Source organism: Melospiza melodia, chromosome 3 (genome assembly GCF_035770615.1).
Source record: "Melospiza melodia melodia isolate bMelMel2 chromosome 3, bMelMel2.pri, whole genome shotgun sequence".
NCBI classification, from domain to species: Eukaryota; Metazoa; Chordata; class Aves; order Passeriformes; family Passerellidae; genus Melospiza; species Melospiza melodia.
Genome location: NC_086196.1, coordinates 22,500,835 through 22,523,172, shown reverse-complemented (window position 1 = coordinate 22,523,172; position 22,338 = coordinate 22,500,835). Strand labels below are relative to the sequence as shown.

General features: G+C 45.6%; 1 protein-coding gene across 1 annotated transcript in view; it reads right to left on the bottom strand.

Annotated features, from left to right (window-relative positions):
- Window positions 1-13,082: 13,082 nt before the first annotated feature.
- Window positions 13,083-22,338, bottom strand: part of FOXO3 (forkhead box O3) — an 87,418-nt gene continuing 78,162 nt past the window's right edge. The window contains exon 3 of the mRNA XM_063150976.1: window positions 13,083-17,252. The gene's annotated coding sequence lies outside the window, so the exon portion shown is untranslated. The remainder of the gene's footprint in view (window positions 17,253-22,338) is intronic.

Below are 22,338 nucleotides of genomic sequence, written 5' to 3'. Positions count from 1 at the left end.
CAGATCTTACACCTCACAGAGGAATTGGGACCATACATGGCTGTACACCCTGGGACAAAGAGCCAAGAAACACACCAAAACAATCAGCAATAATTAGCATATTGATTCTCCATGCAAATTACCTCTGCATACATTGTGAAACACTTTGCATTGTCAGAGGACTTCAGAGGAGCCTGGAGTTTCTTACAGGCACCACAATAATTAAATATGTGTCTTCAGTTGTAACATTAAAATACAGTTCTGGGTGAAGGATCATAGAAAGAAACATGCACGTTGTGCAGATTAAAATGTATGGGATGTGTCTACCTGACACCCCTACCCCAAAACAGGCACCATGAAGGATATTCCTGAAGGAGCTTTCAGACCATGGATATTTCAGGCCTTCTTAGAAGAACATGTTGCTTTTTATTTGAAGGAAATGATCTGTACCTTGTGTCACCTCGACCTCATGCCGAGGGTGAGGAGTGGCTGCAAGTTGTAGGATTGAATCACAAAGCTCAGCCTTAGCCCAGTACTCCACTTGCCTGGAAGGAAACGTTCACTTTAGCAAATGCTGAAACACACTGGCTTTCAGAGGAACTAATTTTTCAAGCTCAGTCACAAGTGCAGGGGAAAAATGAACTCTCCCATTTACATCAGTGGAGTCAAACAGTAACTATGATCCTGAAGTCAACACGTGGAAAAGTTTAAGTGAAGCAACCTGTAACTTGCTGCCCAGATTAGTTCATGCCCAGCCCTCTCTGCCAGCATTTGAAGTCTTTGTGAAATGCTAAAGTGTAAAGGGTAGCACCGTCTCTCAAGGCCAAAGTCAACTGATATTAGGAATGGGTACAGTAATTTTACAACCACTAACAGCATTAATGACCCTGTGAGCCCAGACAGAAAGCTGCCAGAAAGACTCAGAACTGCCTCTGCAAGGAGGAAAAATTGCCTTGCCTCTACAAGCACACTGCACTGTTGTAAAAATCATGTAAATACCTCAACTGCAGGCTGAGAGGGCAGAGGTGTCTGCAGGAACAGATCCCATCCAGAGACAAATGTGGCACTGTGAGGCACCCACCAGGACACCTAGATCTGAATGTAGGTCAAGATACATCAGAGCAGGGTGGTGAGTCCTACAAAGGGAGCTGCTTCACTGAAGTTTTAGGAGCAGGTCACCACCCTCTAATGGAGGATCCTGGGGTTCATTGAGAAGACCAGAGCTCAGAGATGGTGCCCTTCCCTCTCCCTCTGGCAATGCCCTTTGTGTGCTCCTCACCTGTGCTGCCACATGCCCACACTACCACAGCCTCTGGATGGAAAAACTCCAGCTGCCAGCACATTCAAATGCTTCAGGTAAGGATCGGGAAAGGTCATGGAAAGACCCAGACCCCACTCCTGAGGGCTCCAGGCAACAGCAGACAAATTAATGAATCTCATCTTCTCCAAAGGCACTCAGGCCAGCTCAAGATTTGTTCAAGCTTGGTTTTCTACACAAGCAAGTGGTACAAGGTGAGGCACTCCTACAGCAGCTCTTGGAACCATTGCCTGTTCTTGGTCAAGCACAGCAGGACTGAGGATCTCTGCCATCACCAGTTCCTGAGAGTTTTCATGCAAAAGCTGCCCTTTCCTGGTCTGCACAGGAAGGCATTACCAGAGCAGTTAGGGGTGCTGGCAGAGGACAGGGAAGTGCACATGGATTCACTGGGTGTCTGCTCCCCACAGCAGAGGATCAAGGGACATGCCTGCTCCAAGGGCTAATCCTGGCTCCCAAGCCCAATTCCTGGCTTCCAAGCCTGCACACCCAGAAATGAGGGGAGGTCCCAGCCCTGGGGGGTTGAGTGGCACCATTTGAAATAGCTTTCATTCTGGTCCAAGTGCAATCCAGTCCCTCCACTCTGTGCCCCAACAAGTCCTGGCTGTCAGCAAAAGCTGCCATCCTTGAAAACTGCCTGGAATTGCAGGCTCAGAGGGAAAGGGGAGGGACTGGGTAAAAAACCACCTTGGGTCTCTGAAACACAGAAGCCATGTCCGAGTCAGTTCAATAGCCTGTCATGGACTCAATAAAAGATTAACCAAATCATCCACAATGAAAGCAAATTTGGCATCCTTGTCCCTGGGCTGGTGGCAATGCAGAATCCTCACATGCAGGTTCTTGCAATTGATGCTATTATTTGGGAAAGGCTTCAAATACTGTCCTGTGGGGGGTGATAAAAAAACCACCCCAAACCCAAAAGCATGCATGGGCAGAATAGTGATAGAAATTTGCACTTTTCCTGCCTATGAACAATAATTCATGCAGTTAGTGCTTTATCAGAACTAATTTAACCCAGTTTTCCATTTCAACTACAGGAAAGCAAGTTCAAATAGGTTTCTCTAACATGAAGGACATCTTTTAACCCAACTTTTGCTCCTGTTCACCCCACCCCCACCCAATGCTATTAAATGGCTGGAAACATAACACAAAAATACATGTCTTATCATATCAGTTGGCTTCTCTCACTATAGCAGCCCTTATCAACATTCAGCAGCCCTATTAATGCAGTCCCCTTCAATCAGCATGAAAAAGTAGGGCTCCACAGATTTCTGATCCACCCCTCCCAGTATCATAGGCCCTTTCTGGATGCCAAATAAAGAGCAGGAGCTCTTTTAATGCCAGCAGTTTGCTCCTTTACATCTGGCCTGCATGCCCATGGTCCCCAGCTTGCTCCACGGCAGCTCCCTGAGCTGCCAGTGTCACAGAAAGCTGTCCTTCCCTGGATGCAGCTGCTGGAGCCCTGTCCCTGTGTCTGTCCCACTGGGCTCCTTCCAGTGGCAGGGCTGGGAGAGCCCTGGGCTTCTGCCCTTTGTCCAGCACACACCTTTAGGGGAAGGTGTACCTGTGTAAGTATTGCACATACACATACATTGCACTGCTAAATGCAAACTGCTCTGAAAATATATCATAGATTTGCCTTAATCCTACACTACATTCTTGAGAGATGCGATGGAATAAAATGCTAGAAAACCATTCCTCCATGAACTGCCAGGATTTTTGTAGATAAGAACTGTGGAGACCCAAACCTACAGAGACTACTGCAAGAAGCAGAGCTTCAGAAGTCAAACTGTTCAGGAACTGGGAACTGGACACCCTCAATGGGCACTAAGTTTGAGTTGAATTAAATCCTACTTACAAACCAGAGAAACCCAGACTTTGGCATCTATACCTCTGTTCCTTTTAGTAGCAGCATGTTTACCATGTTGTAGTCCTCATGGGATATATTGGCAAGCCCTTTACTAACATTTTCCCTTGGGTTATTTTCATTTCATGGGTGGTTGAATTTAATTTAAGATGCCCAAAAAACTACAAAATAATGTAAAAAAAGTGTTTTCAAAACTGTTTGCATCTCTCCTATTCTCCCCCATGGAACTGGGGTGTCCTTGAGATATTATCCTGGACCTTAGCCAACAGACTGAGAAATAGGATTGGCAAAAACAGAGGAAGGATGTTGCAACACACCAGCTGAATCTTTTCCCTTGGGGTTTTGAGTTTGGTATGGCCAGAGAGGTTAGCAGGAGGTGAAGGGGACAACCTCTCCACTTTTGCTCCACGTGAAGGCAGGTTTGCCAGGAGGAAGCCTGTTTTCGGCAAATGCCTCTTGGGCAGAGTTTGTACCAGGCTTGGGAGGTTACTTGGGGTCCACAGGACACCCCAGGGCTGTGTTTTTCCCCTGAGGCTTCATGGCCCTCTTTCAGGGCGTGCAGGTCAGGTAGGGAGACACAATCTCTGCAGACAGCTTGTGTTGCAAGACAGAAACTGCAATGCATGGTTGCTAGCTATGAAAAACTATCCAGGGAGAAGGTTTCTCTCTTACGAAATGCCCCTCCTGATCACCCTGCAGAAATCATCCTTGCCCTTGCTGCTGCTGCCATCCCTCAGCTTTTCAGTTCTACCTTTGACTTCCTTGCAAGCTTTTAAGAATGTCTCCACACGAGGCTGCTGAGCAGTGCCAGCTTTGCTGCCTTTCCTAAAATGTGCACTTTCAGTAAGAGGAAAAGAAACCCCAACACCCAGCTCAGCTTCATGGTACTGGTGCAAATGGTTTAAATTTACTGATGCTTATCAGACAGAAGTCTCGCTAATCTAAGGTCAAATTCTATAGCTAGAGTGTTAGTTTATTATTTTAGTGCACTGTTTGTGGTGTTATTGACACATAAAATAGTGAAATGAGTGGTGGAATGATTTTCCCTTCAAGTATTTAGCCATGTGCACAAAAGCAGAGAAGTTTGTACTTGCCTGGCCATTTTGCGTCTCTATTTCCAACATCATTCTCCAGTGTATGGAGAATTATTACACGCAGGAAAGAATCATTCCACAGTTAAATAAAACTGCATGTGCTTTTTGTAGGAAAGGAGGAAAAAGCAGGTATTTTTATATTGCCTTTAAGAACTGTTACCCTTGTAGGAATGGACTAAATTTGAACCAGTCACCTAAAACCCAAACACAAGTATTGCCAAATCTATGCCCTTTTTCTAGACTTCTAGTTTGCATTAGGTTGAACAAGAAAACAATTTCTTAATGTTCTTAATATTAACCCTCCCCCACTTGGTACAACTACAATTCAAAAGGTGAAAATTGCTAACATTTATGGAGAGACACTTATTTAGCTGTTAATCTAGGCAATCATAGGTAATCTCAGTGCCCTCTATGTGAAACTCTTCTGTTTCTTACTATCTGCACACATTGTCATCGTCAGGGCAATTAGTGGTGATAAAGAAAACTGTAAGAGAAAAGTTCTTTCAGACTTTTGGCTTTGATGTTTATGAGGCACTGTATCTGTCACACGAGCATTCAGTCCACAGAACTTCGTATTTATGTGAGGTGAACAGCATTTTCTTGAGGAAAAGGAACAAACCCCTCTTGCCAGTCAATTTACAAGGGTTTTGTCATTGTTTTGATGGAATGATTTAGGCATGACTGGGGAGCAGGCTCTTCAGGAGCCGTGGATTGCACAACGCACAAACAGCTTGATAGTGTCATTACCACACCTCTGTTTTTTTAAATACACTTCCTCCTGCTTTTAGGTTGGGTCCAGTTATTCATAGGGAACACTTGGCTCTGCACAAGGAAGCACTAAATCCTTTGCCTTCAAAGCACACAGACAGCAAGGAAGGTCAAGTATTACTCAGGGATTTCTCACCAGATCTTCTGATCAGATCTCTTATTTTCTCAGTAAAATGCAGCACATCATTTTCGCATGCTCAGCTATGGAGCTCTTGATTAAACCAGTGAAGCTAAACCACCTCCCTGAATGTCACTAGAACACGGAAACACAAAAATCAGCATTTAAATGTATCACTGAGCAACTAATCCCAGTTAATCCCAGCAGCCCCTGAAAGTCCCTTACGGCACAGGACGGGCAGGGAGCAGCCATGTCCCGAAGCCATGGATCATGCCAGCAGCTTCACGGCCAGGAATGCCACCTCCTCACCTGGGGACACAGGGTCTGCAATCCCACAGCATGGCAGGAGTCCTCAGCACCCCACCATGGGCCCAGGAGGGCAGGCAGCCAGAGGGAAGTTCACATTTGCTTGTTTGCTCATTCTCCCCAGAGACCCTGAGCTGCCCACCCCCCAAACACCAACACCAGCACAAGGGAGCAAGGGACTAATTTATCATTATTTGGGAGGAAATGCTCTAGTTTTACTCATAGGCAAGGGCAGTTGTATAGGAGAGAGCAGCAAGGACAAGGACAGAGCCCTGGCAGGTTTCTCCCCAGGTCTGTGCCCTGGGCAGGGCGGGCAGATAGGATCTGCAGCACCATAAATCACCTTCCAGCAAAGGGAGAGGAGAAACGGATTGTGAAATGAACTGTAAAATAAACTTCTAATGTAAACATCACACAGGCAGGGGGTTGTTTTCTCTGTCTGGGAGCCCAAGTCTGGTTCAGTTTGCTGGCTGATGGTGCTGGGCCTTGTTTGGTGAGGTTACTGCTGGGCATGGAGGCAGCCATCACTGGTGTTCGCCAGCAGGAGAGGAGGCTGCTGCTGCCATGAGCATCTTCTTCTCCTCTGGCATAGTTTGCCTGCTCAGACACCAGAACTTTGCCCACTTTTCGATTACGGACTGTCTGGGTCCTCCTGTCTCAGACAGACACCCTCCCAAACACTTGCCTTGGTGGCCTGGCAACAGTGACAGGGGACACCCCAAAAGGTTTCAGGCTACATCTCTCACCAGGGCCTGGGTTTTCTGATAAGCTGGTGCTCACCCAAAGCTGCCTCTCCCTGACATGTCCTGCCCACTCAGTCCTGCTGCCCACAGTCAGTGGGGCTTTGCTGCTTGCACCTTTTCCTGGTCTGGCCCATTGTCCCTGCCAGGAGGGCCAACCCGTGCCCTGAGCAGGGAAAGCAGGCCACCTCTGGAACAAACCTGGCCCACTGCAGGAATATCTATATTTTCACCTGTATTTATACTCCAGAAGGAGTCAGACTCCATGATGCTGAAGGGTCCCTTCCAGCTCAGCAGGTTCTGTAATTCCATGACTGTGCTACACCAACACCTCCCTGGGCCTGCCTCATGTCAGCACAATGGGACGACATTGCTCAATGCCTGCTACAGTCCAACCAGCAGAAAAGATAACAGTTTGCTACTGTACACAGAGATCTGTGCCTCAGGTAGGAAAGGACAGAAGACTCTGTGCTTTTTTAAATGTTTTTGTCTTGCTTTAAAGCTGCTTTAAGGCAAGTCATAGGAGCGTGAGGTTAGAAGGGACCTCAGGAGATCCTCCTGCTCTGAGGCAGGGCCGTGGAAAATCCAGGCAAACATTTTGTTCCCAAAAAACACCCTTAATGAAGAAAAGTCCACACCTCTAGGAAATGTGTTAATTATCTTCATAGCTAAGAGAACATAACCTAAATTTCCTGTAGATGAAACATGGCTGTGTCCTCTCCTTAGTGGGTATGAAGGGTGGGGGGTTTTAAGTAATTTTCGTCATGAAGTAATGAAGAAAATTACTTAAAAAATAAAAAGGTATTTTGTGTCCCCTCTCAGCTTGTTCTAACACATAACATCAGCCTTCTCCCATTGGTCCTCATTCCCACTGCCCCTGCTCATTCTTGCTCCTCTTCAGCCTGGCTTAAACATCTGAGGAGGCCCCAGTGCCACAATTCCACAGCAGGAGCTTAGACTGCTTCCACCTCCTTACTGCCCACTGCCCTTTTTTCCAGGGCTGCTGCTCGTGCCCCACTTGGCATTTGGTAGCTGGTCTCTCTCCTCTTTTGTCTGCTGAACCTCACCTGGCTGATTTTCCCTCCCAGCTCCCGATGCTGGCCCGTGGCAGCCATGCCCATTCTGTGCCTGGGCATTGCTGGGCACTGGGCAGTGTCCTTCAGCTGCTGCTGGGCTGCCTGACCTGCACCAGCACTCAGAGCCTGCTGCCAGCTTTTGGGTTTCCAGGGCTCCACATCCACGGCATCCAGCCAAGGCTGGGTGGGGAGGTGGCAGGAGGACCAGGGGACAAGTGTGGCACAAGATTAGGCTCATAGGAGGAGGATAGAAGGGACAGCTGGAAGGGGAGATAGCACACAAGTCCTACTTTTAGAGATGCACACAAGCAAGCCAATAGTTGTGTCTTGGTGAAAAAGAAGTTGCTATCTCCAAATTCCTCTTCTCTGGTCAAGCACCTGTAGTTTTTCTGCCAGGTGGAAGGTAGAGGGGCTGAAAATTGTCAATTGGCCAAAAAGTTTGTGGGACATGGTGAAGAAATCCTCAGAATGTAGGGACTGGTCATTGTTTCCCAGCATGAGAGTCTGCATCCCATAATGGCCCTGAAAATTTGGGTGTAAGTGCTTAAACACAAAGTACTTCATAAGTTTGTCCATAATTCAGGTTTCAGATAAGAGGGGTCAGAACAATGTAATTCTGCTCCATCTCTTTCTTCAAACATTTCTTTTGTCAGACTCTTATCATTACCTTGTGTTTAAGGTGCCAGATTTGGCCCACATCTTACATCTCTAGTACAGATTTGTCCTGATACTCCGGCACATGGGTCATGTCTGGGACAAGGCTAGATGGAAAAGAAATGTGTGTGTGACCTCTGAGAGTGTGTGTGTGTGTGTGTCTGTGTGTCTGTGTGTCTGTGTGTGTCTGTGTGTGCAGATGCTAGACAAGCCACTTTTAGATGGTCTTTCCTCAACCACGAGCTCACCTGATCACCTGATCTGCCCATATGGTAAATTTGACCTTTAAATTAGTCTTGAAATGCTGAACATGTGCCTAGAGAGGGCTGTCAGTTATTGAGGAAAAGAAACAGGTAAGCCTTTTGTTAGCTTATGGATGAGGTGATCAGCATCAAATTCTGATAACCTTCAGCTGGAAAAGTTTGCAGATTCTTGACTCACTGGAATAGAGAGAATCTAAGATTTTCAATCTTATTTTGCAGATTATGGCCCAGGGAAGCATTGCAGGTCACACGTGCCAGCACTGCCAGGGAGCAGACACCACTGTCAACTCTGCAGCTGGTTGTTCAGGGCTGCACCTGAACTGTACAAAGTTATTCACAATATTCATTTCTCACAGAAAAACTTGGCAGAGCATGAACAAAGAGAGACACTTCCTAAAAGAGCAAGGCGTTGATTTCTTTGCCATTTATTTGTCTATAGGAATTTGCTTGAAGTCTTGGGCTGGTGTCCCTTTGAACTGCCATACCTGGTAAGAGGCCCACAAACCATTTGTACTCTCAGCTCTACCTCTCCTTACCTTAGCAGACCTGTGAATACAGCCACCAGACCACACTGGCTGCAAACTTTGCTATTCCAAGTGAAGCAATGTTCAGGGTTTAGCCTGTGTAAGGAAAGGGTGGCAGATGCAGATAGAGCAGCAAACTTTGTCTTCAAATTGACCCAACAAATATTATAACAATGGGCCTTAGAAAAACAGAGAATGTAAAAAAGTCATAGAATGAAAAAAAAAGGAAAAAAAAGAGAAAAAATTATTTATTTCCAAAAAAGATTAATGAGGATTAAAAGATAGGAAGATCATTGCTGACAGCAACGAAAATCACTGGTGACTTTAGATATGGATTGAAGAATGACTAAAGGGAATGAAAAAGTGGCTCAGATGCCCCCATGGCATTGTATCATTTAAAGAGTAGCATTTTATGAAACCCTTTCCACTTTGTTTTTCACTCCCATGTGCTCACATCTCTTGACATTTTCTCTGCACCCAAGGAGAAGCCCCTTTGGATGCATGGTCCATGAGATCTGTAAGGTGGGAGCTGCCCACCCCTCTGCTCCTTCAACATCCCTTTGTGGGGGAAAACCAAACCTTGAGAGTCTCCTGCTAACAGCAACATCATCTTGTCATCCCAGAGGCCCTTTCTTAATAAGGGAGCAAAGCTTTGGCAAGGGAAGGTGAAGACATTGTGGAAAAGCAGAGATGTTCTGGTAGGAGATTTAAGAGGCTGGAAATGCAGCCATGTCCCCCAGGACCCAGCAATTCAGGGCACCTTCTGCAGGCAACTTCTCACCTTGACATCCTCTGGTGAAAAACTGAGTGAAATGGGCTCACCTGAAGTGCTTGTTATGGGTGAGGAGAAGGGAGGAGAGGCTTTGCATTTGTGTTACCCCAAGGAAACTTCCCCCATGACCTCTCCTGTCCATGTAACTTGGTTGGTGCTGGCCCTGTGGTGACAGCCACTGTATCCAGACTGCAGAGCAAACACAGCTCCACTGCACATCCCCTCCACATCCACATCCATGCCTGACCTCCCCTCTGATACCTTCTCCAGAGGCTTCAGAGAAGACACTCAAAGGTAGCTGCCTTCCTCAGGAAGAGACTTGGATCCAGCTCTGGAAGCCACTATAATTTTATAACTGCTGTGGCAGAGCAGAATTTTAGCTTCAGTTGTGGCTTTTCCATGGGACTCTGCTAGGCTGAGTGACAGCGCATGGCAAAAACTTCTGTATAAATGAGGCAGCCTCGCCATAAATTCTGACTAACAGATGCCCACTGAGGTTGATAACACAATTTGATATTGCAAATATGACTCTCCAGAGAAGTGTGAATGACAATGGGTTTAATTTAATGAGTAAAAGGACTTTGTTTTTTTATTGTATGTCTTTTATTAATTGCTTTATTGCTTGCTAAGCAGTGACTTTTCTCCAGGACACTCATCCATGAATTAGTTAATGGTGTACAAGCCTGGTTAACCTTAAGTGAGAGAAGCCTGAGAGATTTAAGATAAAATGCTGGTGAAGTATGAATTTTCTTCTGAAACAACAAATCCAAGACAAACACTAGGCCAGTCACTCTCAGCAGAGGCTTGGAATGGCTGGACCTCTCCCTCCTGGAGGGGAAGGCGTCAGGAGCAGCTTCCTCTGCTGCTCTCCAGGGTCACCTCTGAGGTGACTCTGCCAATGCACACATTTTCTCCATCTTTTGCTTTGGAGGTCAGAGGTGGAGTACACCTGTAGTTCTTAACTAGCACTTTCTAACCAATGCCATCCTTTTCCAAGGGGGTTGGGAGCAGCAGAAGGAACCATTGTCCATGCAGCAGGTGAATCTTTGAGAGGTTATCACACACCAGAGCAAGGTGCTGGCACCTGCTGTGTTTGCTGCCACTGATGTCCTTCCCATCCTCCTGCACTGGACCTCGCTGCACCAGCCATGGGACAATTCAGGGTTTACAGTGGCCCTCAGAGCATGAAGTAGAGCCAAAGTCTGACATTCTGTGGTGCCAGGGTGCACAGGTGCCAGCAGCAGCATTTCCCTCAATGCCCATTGCAGAGAGCGCTGCTGGACGGCGGATCCCCAGGGAAGGGCGACATGTGGGAATTGCTCTGTGCTTTAAATTCCAGCAAAGACAAAGTTTTAGGGTATTGCCTCAAAATGAGTGAAAATTGAGGGAAAAGACTCCTGATCAGCACATTTGTCTTGGAAGTTGGAAATATTTTTATGAGATGTCATGTATTTTTACAGTTTTCCTCCCATTTCACCATGTCACTCATAGGACAAAGGCATCTTTAAACCTGCATGGCATAATGTAACACTAAAAGAATGTTACAACAGTTAACCTCATTTATGCCAGCTGCTCCTACTGAATTGGGACATTTTATCTCATTTTCTAGATTAAATCAGGTCCTTGGTATGTCATCAAACCATCAAAAAATAAAAGCAGGAGACGCTTTGTTCTAGCAAGTAAATGTTTTAACATATGCAAAACTGCTCATGTCATGAGTATGCAAAGAAAATCCAGGTGCAAAAATAAAAATTCCCATCTGGAGATTCTGAATTTCATCAGATAATTCCAAAGTTTTTCAAAGATTCAAATCACAGTAAAAAAAAATTAAAGCTTACTTGTTTTTTTGTTTGTTTTCTATGCTTTGTACTTATGTGATAAATACATTTTCATTTTTAAAAAATCCACAGGCAGACCCAGTGGGAAAAAAAGCTCTTGGGCTGGGTTGGGCAAAGAGAGATGCCATGAAACAGCCCAGAAGCTGCTGGCAGTGGGATGAATGTGTGTACCAGCAAGAGCAGTATCTACTCCATCTGGCTTGGGCTCCACTTCATCCAGGAAGACTTCCTTTTGAAGGGTGAGATTCCAGCCATGATGGCTCCAACCAGGAAAGGAGGTAGCCTCCCAGATTTACTTATCTCAGCCTTCTTGAAAGCACCCCAAACTTCCTTGGCAGCAGTAACCAAACAAGAGCTGTAAAATACTGTTTTCCCTGGTCTGGCTGAACTCACGACTCAGCAAATGTGGTGGGGAGCTCCTAAAATAGCTCTCTGTTGCCTCGCCAGCCTCAGCAGCAACTTGAAAAGTCTTTTGCCTTCTGGGACAACTTGGAGAAGTTTTAAAGTGTTTGGACTTATTTTGAAAGTACTGTGAAAGATAAGAATTATCTATTCCAAGGCCGTGTGAACTGAAGGTCACAGCTGAGGCATTGCACAATAGACCCAAGTAGGCTCAGCACTAAACTTGCTCAGGAGTTGATCAGCTCATCTTCATTGCTGTGGCCATTCCTGCCTAAATTCAGGTTAAAGCTGAGTCCCTTTGACTTGGCACCTCACTAGGCCAAACAGTGACAATATCAGTGTCCCAAAAATCAGCGGGGCAATGCCAAGGGCATCTGGGTCCTTCCCTGGCAGAGCCTTGTTGGAGAAGCCTTGTGAAAAAAAGCAAAACAGCCCTGTTTGTGAAGGGAAGCTGTGGCTGCTGCAGGACAAGCGCACTCTCACTCTGGCAAGTTTAATGCACACTTTCTCCTGGTCAAAGGCTATTTACTCCCTGTCTGGATCTTGTGATGTTCCAGGCTGTCTCTAGTTAGAGCAAAACCTGAACAGTTCTTGCTGTGTTTAACAAGGGATATCCCCAAGCTGCTCTTTATTGCTGCAGTACTTCAGTGTAGTGTTCCTGTGGGCTCTGCACAGACAACATCATGGTTTGCCCTCCTGGAGTAATGAAAACCCCCTCCCTCCTGTGAGATTTTCTTTCTTGAAAACATCATTTCTTCCTGAAAAACGACTCAAAAAGACCATATACATCTCTGGCTTCTCATCAGGGTGGGAGAAGAGTTTTTTTGTTTTCATGTCTCTAATTTCTGAGCACGGTCCCCATGGCCTCAGCTAGAGCCCTCACTATAACTTTCTGCTGAGTCAGGCTGCTGGTTTTATTATCCCAAATCCCAAACGAGTGGTTTCAAGTACTCCAGGCATTTTTCAAAGACAGTTTGAAACCCAGCCAGCCCCTGGTGGGGGGTGTAACCCTTCTCTGGACAGGCCTGTGGTCGGACTGGCTCTCTCCCAGGTCAGGCGAGCTGCCACCCCTGGGGACAACTCCCCTCTGTCCCCAGATTCAAGAGAACCTTGTGATTTTTTAGCAGCAGTAAATGATCCTCCTGGGGGTTATCTGACCACCACCTGGCTTGGCTGAAGGATTGAAGGGCCGAGGCCCATGTCAATATGCATTGACAGATATTAGGGGATGCAGGCTGGGGACCCCTGCCCAGCCACAAGTGCCCCAGCAGCCATTTTCACTTGCTGCTTGAAAGTCACCCCTTCTCCAGGTTCTGTGTAAACACATGTCTGTCTGTGACACAATAAAACAGAGCAAAGGCAAATGTGCAATGCAGAGATCCATTATGCTTTATTTACATGCGTCACCATCTCTTTTACAAACTAGATTACAATTTAAAATGGAATACACAAGGCAATATCTACTAACACCAAGTGGAGTAAGCACTGCGTCTCTACTTCATTTGGAAAGGGGCAGGTTTTGCTCCAAAACAAACTTCCTTCCAACCTCTGAGTAGTAAGGTAATATATTCCTCCAGGGCAGCATCTTTTTTCTTTGTTTTCCTTTTTTTTTTTGGTTTTTTGTTGTTTTTTTTTTTAAATAGAAAATCCTCAGTAAGACTGCAACGTGAGAGTGTCTGCTTTCAAATGAAAGTACAAGATAGCCCAAATGAAAAGTATAAACTGTTCAGCTCTTCGGTATGTAAAGACGGCCATGCGCGATAAGGCTGTGGATTTAATATTCTTCCAATTTACATGGCTTGAAACAGAAACAGATAAAACAGTTTTACAGATACTGTATACATATTTTTTCCAATCATGCAACTTTTTAAAAAAAAAGTTAAACATGTGAAGCCAAATGTACAATCCATTTTTTCCAACCCATAGTTACGAAATGTATCTGGTCCCCCTTCGCATCTGTTGGCAATTCCAAAGGTATACTGTGTACTTGAAACACTTACAGGACACCAACTGCCAAGCAATGATATAATTTTGGAGAAATACATGACCTAAAAGGTAACTTTTTAAAGCAGTGGCACAAAAATTTCTGGAGTTAAGCAGTGTTTAACTACCTGATTATTCTTCAAAGAAAATTTCTTTTACAAAATCATTAAATCAAGCCCCAACCTGTGACTAGAAACTGCATAAATAACACCTTTTTAGACCTTTTGTTTAGTCCAAGTGTCGAAAAGCCAACCATGTAATTGTGACCTTGACCTTCATCTGTTTGACATGATTTCACAAGGACAACTCCTAGGCATAAACATGTTCAAAGACTCAAAGGCCAAATTTTCAAAATGTAAGTTCCTCAAACTAACTATTCAAGGCTTAATTTGACACCTTAATAACTGGCCCTTTGAATTCAGGGAGATTTACCTAGCACCTCTGGAGTAAAGGGCCTTTGCTGGGCACCTCAGCAGGTGAAGAGGGTGATGAGCTTCCCCTGGGCCTGGGGGGACCTGTCCCCTCCCCGTCCTTCAAGAAGCCATGAGGGCAGAGCAGCTTGTCCCCTGCGGCCACGCTGGAGTCCCCAACGTTTGGTGCCTGATACCAGGCACTGCTGCTTGAAAATTTTGGCCCCAAAACTGAGCAACAGAAACCAAACCAAACTGAAGAGGCTGGCCAGGTCCATCCCTCTTCAGTGAATGCTGGGATGTTCTCCAAAGCAGGGGCCCAAGCTGTCCCAGCCACGCCAATGGAAATGCTCCCCTTGACACTGCTGGGAGGCAGGTTAAGCCTTTCAGCCACTAATGCTTTTATTGTTTCTTCTAAAAAAAACTTTTCTGCCATTGATGGGCTGTCTCTAAACCAAGTGGTTTTTCTCCATTTTCTGAACAGAGCAGGCCATCACTTCATCTCTCATTTCTGCCAGTGGAAAGCAGTTCCTCTGAACCCAAGCAGGCTAAGTTGCTGGAACAGAACAGAATTTGCAGCCTTTTCATTCAAGTTTTCAACAGGCCTTCCCTTGCCTTTGACAAGAACTGAATCTGAATTAAGAAAAAAATAAATTATGGGGTTTGCTGACTTTGGCCATACCATCGAGTGAGGCTTTACTGATCTGTCAGTGACAATGGGTCTTTGGGCAGCACCACGGGTCTCACTGGAGGCTCATCTGTGTAGGGATCAAAAGCTGCACCTCAGCACGGGGAGCTACTGAGTGAGCTCTGCTGACAGCCAGAACATGGGGCTGGGGCACAAGTCCAGCCTCAGGGCAGCAGCTGCAGAGAAGCCTCAGCGAAAGAAACACCAGAGGGAAGTCCTTCAGCATACACTCACATTTTGGGGTGCACCAGGAAGATAAGGGCGAATGGCACACGCTCAGGGGAGGCCAGTGATGAACTCTTGACCAATTTCAGTAAAAGGTGCCTGCAACTGGACTCGGGTAAGCAGGGTGCCCAGCTGTGCCACACAAGCATCCTGGGAAGCTGGTTGCTGATAGACATGGGCAATGTGCACCAGCCAGCTCCAATGAATGTAATGAACTAGGCCACATGCTAACAAATAGAACCCCTCAGCGTAAAAAGAAAAGAGAAGTTTTTTTAAAAGGCAAATGATAAACCCTTGGTTGCTTGAAAGAGTTGATATGCTACAGGGCTATGCTACCCACAACTGCACAGAGCCTACACAGTCGTAACTGGGGGGAGAAGCCAAGAGGTGCATCTTTATGAGAGAACAGCATGGGGGCTACGGTAAAAAACCAAAACTTCCATCACACTAGGAGCCATTGTTTCACCAAAATCACCTCAGGGACCTGGAAGGTAAGGAGTGAGGAAGGGCCCACGAATGTGTGTGAGTGTTGGTGCATGACTGTGCACGTGTGGTGGCAGTGGCGAGAGGGAGTCACTCCACATTGCATGGGACACGGGTCGGTGGGAACTCATGCACTGAGACCTTGGGTTAAAATGCTAGTTTTGTTTTCCTAACATCCATGCATAATGATCCATTTCTGTACATAATAAAATATATTTATATATTTATATGCATAATGCTTTAATTCAAAGGAAAAAAAAACTTCATATATCGCTTTGGAGAATTATGTATACACTGTCCTATTCAGAACCTCTTCATACCAAATTCCTATGTACCATTGGTGTTTTCCCCTCTGTTTTTGTATCCCTCCCTCCCCCAGATACTAATAAAAAGTAATCAAACTTTCCAGATTATAGAGAGGATCTATACAGCACCATACCTTTTATTCATTATTATTATTATTATCCATTTTACAAAAGAAAATCTTAGAAGCAAAATATATAAAACTGCCTTGTCTTTCAGTGTCATTTATCCTGCTACAATCTATGCTCGTATGAAAAGCCATTTGCATGATACTGTGCCATTCCCACTCCTGCTTCTTCTGCCACATTGGATTATACATAATGAGAAGGAAAAAATAATCAAGGATATGTCCAAAACAACAACAACAACAAAAATAAACAGGATCACTAATGCCATAACACACTCTGCAGTGATCTGCGCCTCAGCATCTGGCATTGTCACTGCAAGTCACCTGCCGACGCCCAGCCGCTCAGTTTCCTTTAAGTCCTTCCAAACACATCTCTACAGGTGACTACATCCACCTCGTGTGGCAGCTCAGCCTGCAACTCCTCACCAGCTCCCCAGAGCAGTGAGGGCAGCTTTGCTAACCTAAGGCAGGAGGGGAGCCTGCTCCAGCGGGCAGGAGAGGGGCTCCTGCCTCGGTGCCTGTGAGGGCAGTGGCACCCGCTGTCAGTCTGTCCTCGTGAGCCAGGAGGCACCCACCAGCTTCCCCTGCTTTGCAACCAGCTCTGGGCTGACCCTTACGGAAAACAGGGGTGTACCATTAAACTTAAGGAAAGAATAAGAGAGAAACAAACCAACCAACCCGACAAACAAGCAGGGCACGCACATCCCCTCTCTGGAATCCAGCTGGCTGACAGGACTGACAAACGCTGTACCTTCAGAAAACCCTGACACCTGAGCGGTGCTGGGTTACAGTCATTGCCATTAATGTGCACAGTGCCTCAGATTTCCCAGGGAGAGAAAGCAAAAATGGTTCAAAATCTACGGAAATAAAACTGGAGGCTGTAGGAGGGGGAGGGTGGGCAGATAGGGAAACCTCCAAAAAGAAAAGCCAACTTAAAACATCCCATAAACCATTAATATATTGAAACACCACATACTCATTGACAAATAACCAGTGTAAAGGTTACACAGTGTGTTCTCAACAGGATGGTGCTGAACATTGTCTCCACAGCAGGTGCTTGGCCATCCCAGAAAAGGAAGATTTTGCATACTTCAGAATGAGTTCAATTTTCAACAAAAAAAAGAAAAAAAAAAGAAAAAGAGGGAGGAAAAAAAGTAGATTCTTCACTCCAGTAAGGGGCCTATTAACAGTCTGCTTCATTAGGAAAATAATGCAGGGTTCACAAAGGTCATAAGCTGTAAACAGTATCACTGTCCACTTGCTGACAGCAGATTTGGCAAAGGGTTCTCTCTCTACATCTCGTGTCAGTTTGAGGGCCTGGAGAAAAAAAGGAAAAAAAAGACAGTGAGATTACTGCATGTAGAAAAACAAAAACAAAACCAAAAACCCCAAAACAACAACAGAAAACCCACCACAACAAAAAAAGCAACCAAGCAAACATCCAAACAAAACAACAGCTTACACTGAGGAACATTTCAGGTATGTTTGCACCCAGGAACTTCAAACATATAGCATGGAATAAGATGACCCTGCCTGAAAATACTTTTCCCTTGCCAAGGTTCATGTGTTTCTTTGATGGCTTAGCTGCTCCCAAACAGGACAGAAAAACCTTTTCTGTGATGAAAAATGATGGTCAAGTCTGATTTACAGAAACCCAGTGCACTGTAGATTTGTTAAACATATTTCTAGGTAGAAGCAATGAAGGATCTTCCAGCTTTTCTCCATTTTTCACAATCACCTTTTCTCAGCATCACCAAAAAGCTGAATAAATCTTCTGTAAGTGTTTGACATCCACCACCACCCTTGAAGGACAGATGAAGAGGATGCTTAAGACAAACAGTAAGGAGCCACAAATTTCAGTGTGGACTTTGGGGTTTTCCATTTTCCTGCTCACACAATACACCAGCAACAGACAGGGTCCAGATGGCTTTAAAAACTGGGTTAGGGTCTATCTCATTCTCTAGCCAAGAAACTTCTCTGAGGAGAGAGAAGCATGGGGAAGACACCTTGGACACAGCACTGAGATGACTATGAAGAAACATGGTAGGTAGGTAAAACACTGAAAACAGATGAACATTTCAACCACGGGGGGCAAGGGGACAGAGTTTTAAAGGTATTCAGTGGCTTAGAGATACAGGCAAACACCACATAGGGTTTTGGAAAGTATGTACATTTAAACATTCCCATGAAATCCTCTCACATTTTCAGAAAGTTCACTTGGTAGACATCAGTATTGCTGGGCATGTAGCTTCTGGCTCTGAAATCACTTCTGAAAACAGGGTTTAGTCCCCTCACACCTCACACTTACTACCTTTTGAGGATTTTCCCCAAGACAAAAGATTGATAATTTTTTATACAGTGCAAGAACAAGGGGACACTGACTGAAACCAAAAAGCCATTGAGTCGATTACAGGAATGTCTGTACTTTGAAAAGACCCTGACAGCAGGCAGCCTCATGAAAAATGGTGGATTTAGTGGAACTGCTGCTTTAACCAGGATGGGCATCTCCTGCAAGGAGGATCACTCAAACTGTCTCCTGTCTAAGGTGCCAGGCACTGATCCTATGATAACAATTTATTAAAATGACCTATTCTGATAATGCTAAATGATTGATGGGAATTTAATCATTTTGTCTCATGGTTATTAAAGCAACAGTGTGACAGCTGCTCCCTGTGCCATTAGGGGAGAACTTCATTCAGCACAGCTTAGGGAGCAGACAGATTGTGCATTTCACCCAAACAAAATTTGGCTTTAGCCTTAATTATGTGGAGGGGTTTGGGGTAGACTGTTTTGTGAATAAAGGGATTTCTGACTGGATCAACATATTGATTTCTTCATTTTCAAAGGGCAAATTAAGGCTGGCCTCTCGTTAATGTGACTGCCTGCCAGTGACTCCCTTTGGTGCGCCCCGATGGCCGTAACGAGGTCAGCAGGAGATACCCAGACAGGCCTGGCAGCCCCCAGTAAAACCTGGCCAGTGGCTCACAAGCAGCTCAAGCAAGTGCAAGCCCATTTCTCTACTTCTTAAAGCCTGAGCACCAGAGAGGGCTGGAAATGAGCGACTTCCCAAAGCACAACACCCTCTGAAGGCAAGGCTCGTGTCCCAAATGCCACAGCCCAGCAAGTCAGCTCCCTCTCAGGCAGCTGCCAGTTATGTTGAGCATGGATTTAACTGTGGCACATGTGAGAAGTCTTGCTGACTTTGAATAAAGCTATTGATTAAAAGTAAAACAGTACAGAAACTCCCAATAAAGCACCAGAGTACTGCCTAATGTTAAAATTAAAAATCTATGTGAAGCATTATACTATGAAACCAAGTGAGGAGAAAAAAAACTGGAGGATGGGTTAAGTTGAGCATCTTTTGTGGAAGTGGCACTACCAAATATTTTTTCTTATGGGACCTGTACTTCAGACAGTGCCGACATTTTGGAGACAGATGCACAGCTGAGGTGTGCATCACATAACAAAACCAAACTATGTTCCATTTTCACACCTCTGCTTACATGGACTTTGCAAATGGATTAAAAATGAAAAGAGCTAGATCAAAGTCTTAACCTGCCTGCCTTCAAATTACCCTGTTAACATCTGTAACAGACTCACGGAGTCTTGCTTTCTGTCTCACCACAAAAAGCCTATTTACCCTGAGTTAGCAGCCAGCTACCCCACAGCGATGAAAACTGTATCAAGGCAGGGAAACAAGTGCTCCAGTTATGCCTTCATTTATCACAGAGTCATAGAATGGTTTGGGCTGGCAGGGACCTTATAGATTGTCTAGTCCAATCCCCCTGAAGTAAGCAAGAACATCTTCAACTAGATCAGTTTGCTCAGAGCCCCATCCAAGCTGGCCTGGAGCAGTTTCAGGGATGGGTCATCCACCCCACCACCTCACTGGGAACCTGCTGTGGTGTTTTACCACCCTCATTGTAAAAAAAACGCTTTCCTCTTATTTTTTCTAAATCTACCCTCTTCTGGTTTAAAACCATTACCCTTGTCCTGTTGGAACAGGCCCTGCTAAAAGCTTTGCAAACAGTCATGCAGGAGATGAGATGCCCCTTTCTTCTGTCCTATTCTCTGCCTCCCCATCCTCTACCTTGCTACTGACCAGTTACAAATGCTACTCTCATTTTACTCTGTGGCCAAGCTGACCAGTTCTGATCTCCCTCCAGAAACAACATTTCTTCACCCGTCTCCCATCATTCCACCATTTAACTGGACTCCCAAGCTCCATGCCAGCTTGTGCACCACCAGAGCACTCTGAAGAATCATCTGCCACCTGCTGATTTCTCCCTTTGATCCCCAGTGGGGCCAATTATGAAGCACTTGAAATTTCTTTAGAACAGAAAGGTGACGTGGTGATGCTCCCCAGAGCAGGGCATAGATAACGTGCCCTGGATTATCAGTGAGCCAGCACAGCCACCAGCACATCAAGTTTTCTGCTGGAAGAAAAGCTGTGTGCTCCTTTACACAATTATGGTATGAGAATCTGCACTGCCAACACAGAGCTCCTCTCTATGGCAGCCTAACATGGATCTCCTGATTTGGCTGGAAGGCTTGTTCAGTGGATCTCATCTTGGAAAGTATCACCCTTTGGAGGTCTGTAAAACAAGCATTCTCCCTGGGTACCACTTTGCAACAACTCTCCAGGGACAGGAAATCCCAGTAACTACTTTTACTGTCTAGACACTTGGGATGCAAACATTTTCAAGGAAACTTGTGTCCTTTAGTGACAGATGTGCATTCGTTCTGGTGCCTCTGCCCTCCAATTTGTCATCGCTTCTAGCAACTGAACTTCTACTCCGAAGTGGGCATAGACTCAAAAAGCAAGACTTGATTTTGTTTGGTTACAAGTTAATATTCTGCCTGAGGTTCACAGCTGAAGATGGAAAAATAAACAGAATTTGCTTAAAAACAAGTAAGGAAGATAGCTACTGTGGCCAGTCTTTCTGTAACAACAAAACCACAGCATGAGATTTATATTTCAAGCACAATAAAAACTGGAAATCCCAATGCCCACAGCAGGTATGCCACAGTGACACCCTACAGGCTGCACAAGGATGCCACAGGATGGCCCAGTGCTGAGGGACAACACTGAGGTCAGGGGACAAAGCCCAAGGACAAAAAAAAGAGTTGGCAACTTAATGTGGCTTTATTTCCTGAACTTTCAGGCATGTTGCCACTTCGCCTTTTCTCTTTAAATTCTGCTCATAAAAATAGATTTTTTCCCAGCTCAGAACTGGGGGCAGAGAATAAGGGTTGAAGGATGGAAAGAGGAAGAACGCCAGCACAGAACCAGGCACATAAGGCACAAAAGTATCTCTTTTCCTTCTGTTGCCGCTCTTCTTCCAAGGAACACTGCAAACCATAGGAGACAACCAAGTATTTTGGAAGTAAATGTAATTTAAGACAGCAGATCATTTTCTCATCCTGTACCAGTGCCCTGGGAAAGGCCAGAACTGTAGTGAGGTGCCATGACTATTTATAAGCAGGTTATTCTGATATCCACTGCTCTACAGCACCATATACAAGTCCAGGCTGGAAGAGATCAGCATGATCTGGTCCAACTTTCTGTTCAAGTCAGGAGATGCAGGCAGTGCAAGGAAAAAACAATGGGCAAGACATTCAGCTCAGCTATAGAAGTGCATAAGCACAAGCCATTCTCCACATCATCATCTGGGAAAAGTGGCCTTTTTCCTGGAGGAATGGCAGACAGCCGTGGCTGCACAGCAGCTTCCGCTAGCCGAGCTGTGTCCCTGTCCGATTCCTGCTCAGCAGATGTCCCTCTGCCAGACTCCAATAACTGCCACCCTGTGCAGCAATCTGAGTGGAAAAGCTGATTAAACATCCCCAGCAGACTGGACCAGAGCAGGCATTCCCACCACCCAGCCACCGGCACCTGATTTAACGGGGTCAGCATCCCCACATACCGCTCGGGATTTGATCGAGGACAGTGCTGATGGGAACATCCTGCTGGAGCTCCTTCACCATTGGCACCAGGGGCCCAGCGTGGCTCCTTTCTTCATCCCCCCTCCCCAGGCCAGGACAGAAAGGCTGGCTATCAGTACTATTCCATCGTGCACTCCCACTGCCACACTGTACCTGGGCTTTTTGGCTGGCATCAACACAAGACTTAAACCTCTCCAGCTGTCAGTTCATCACCTGGGCTGAGTGCCCATTTGATATGAAAAAAAGATCCCGACCTTTCCTCAGCTGCATGACGCTATGTTTCTAAAAAGGAGCTCTTATTACGCACTTCTTCAAGAAAACATGCTTTCATGGGGGGTATTTAAAAGTCTGGCTCAAAGGAAGGAATGAACAAAGAAAAGCCACCTGTAACCAGCCCAGTTATCAGGCAAACCACATACCGAGGGACCAACACTGATCTGCAGCTCTAAACAGTCATTAT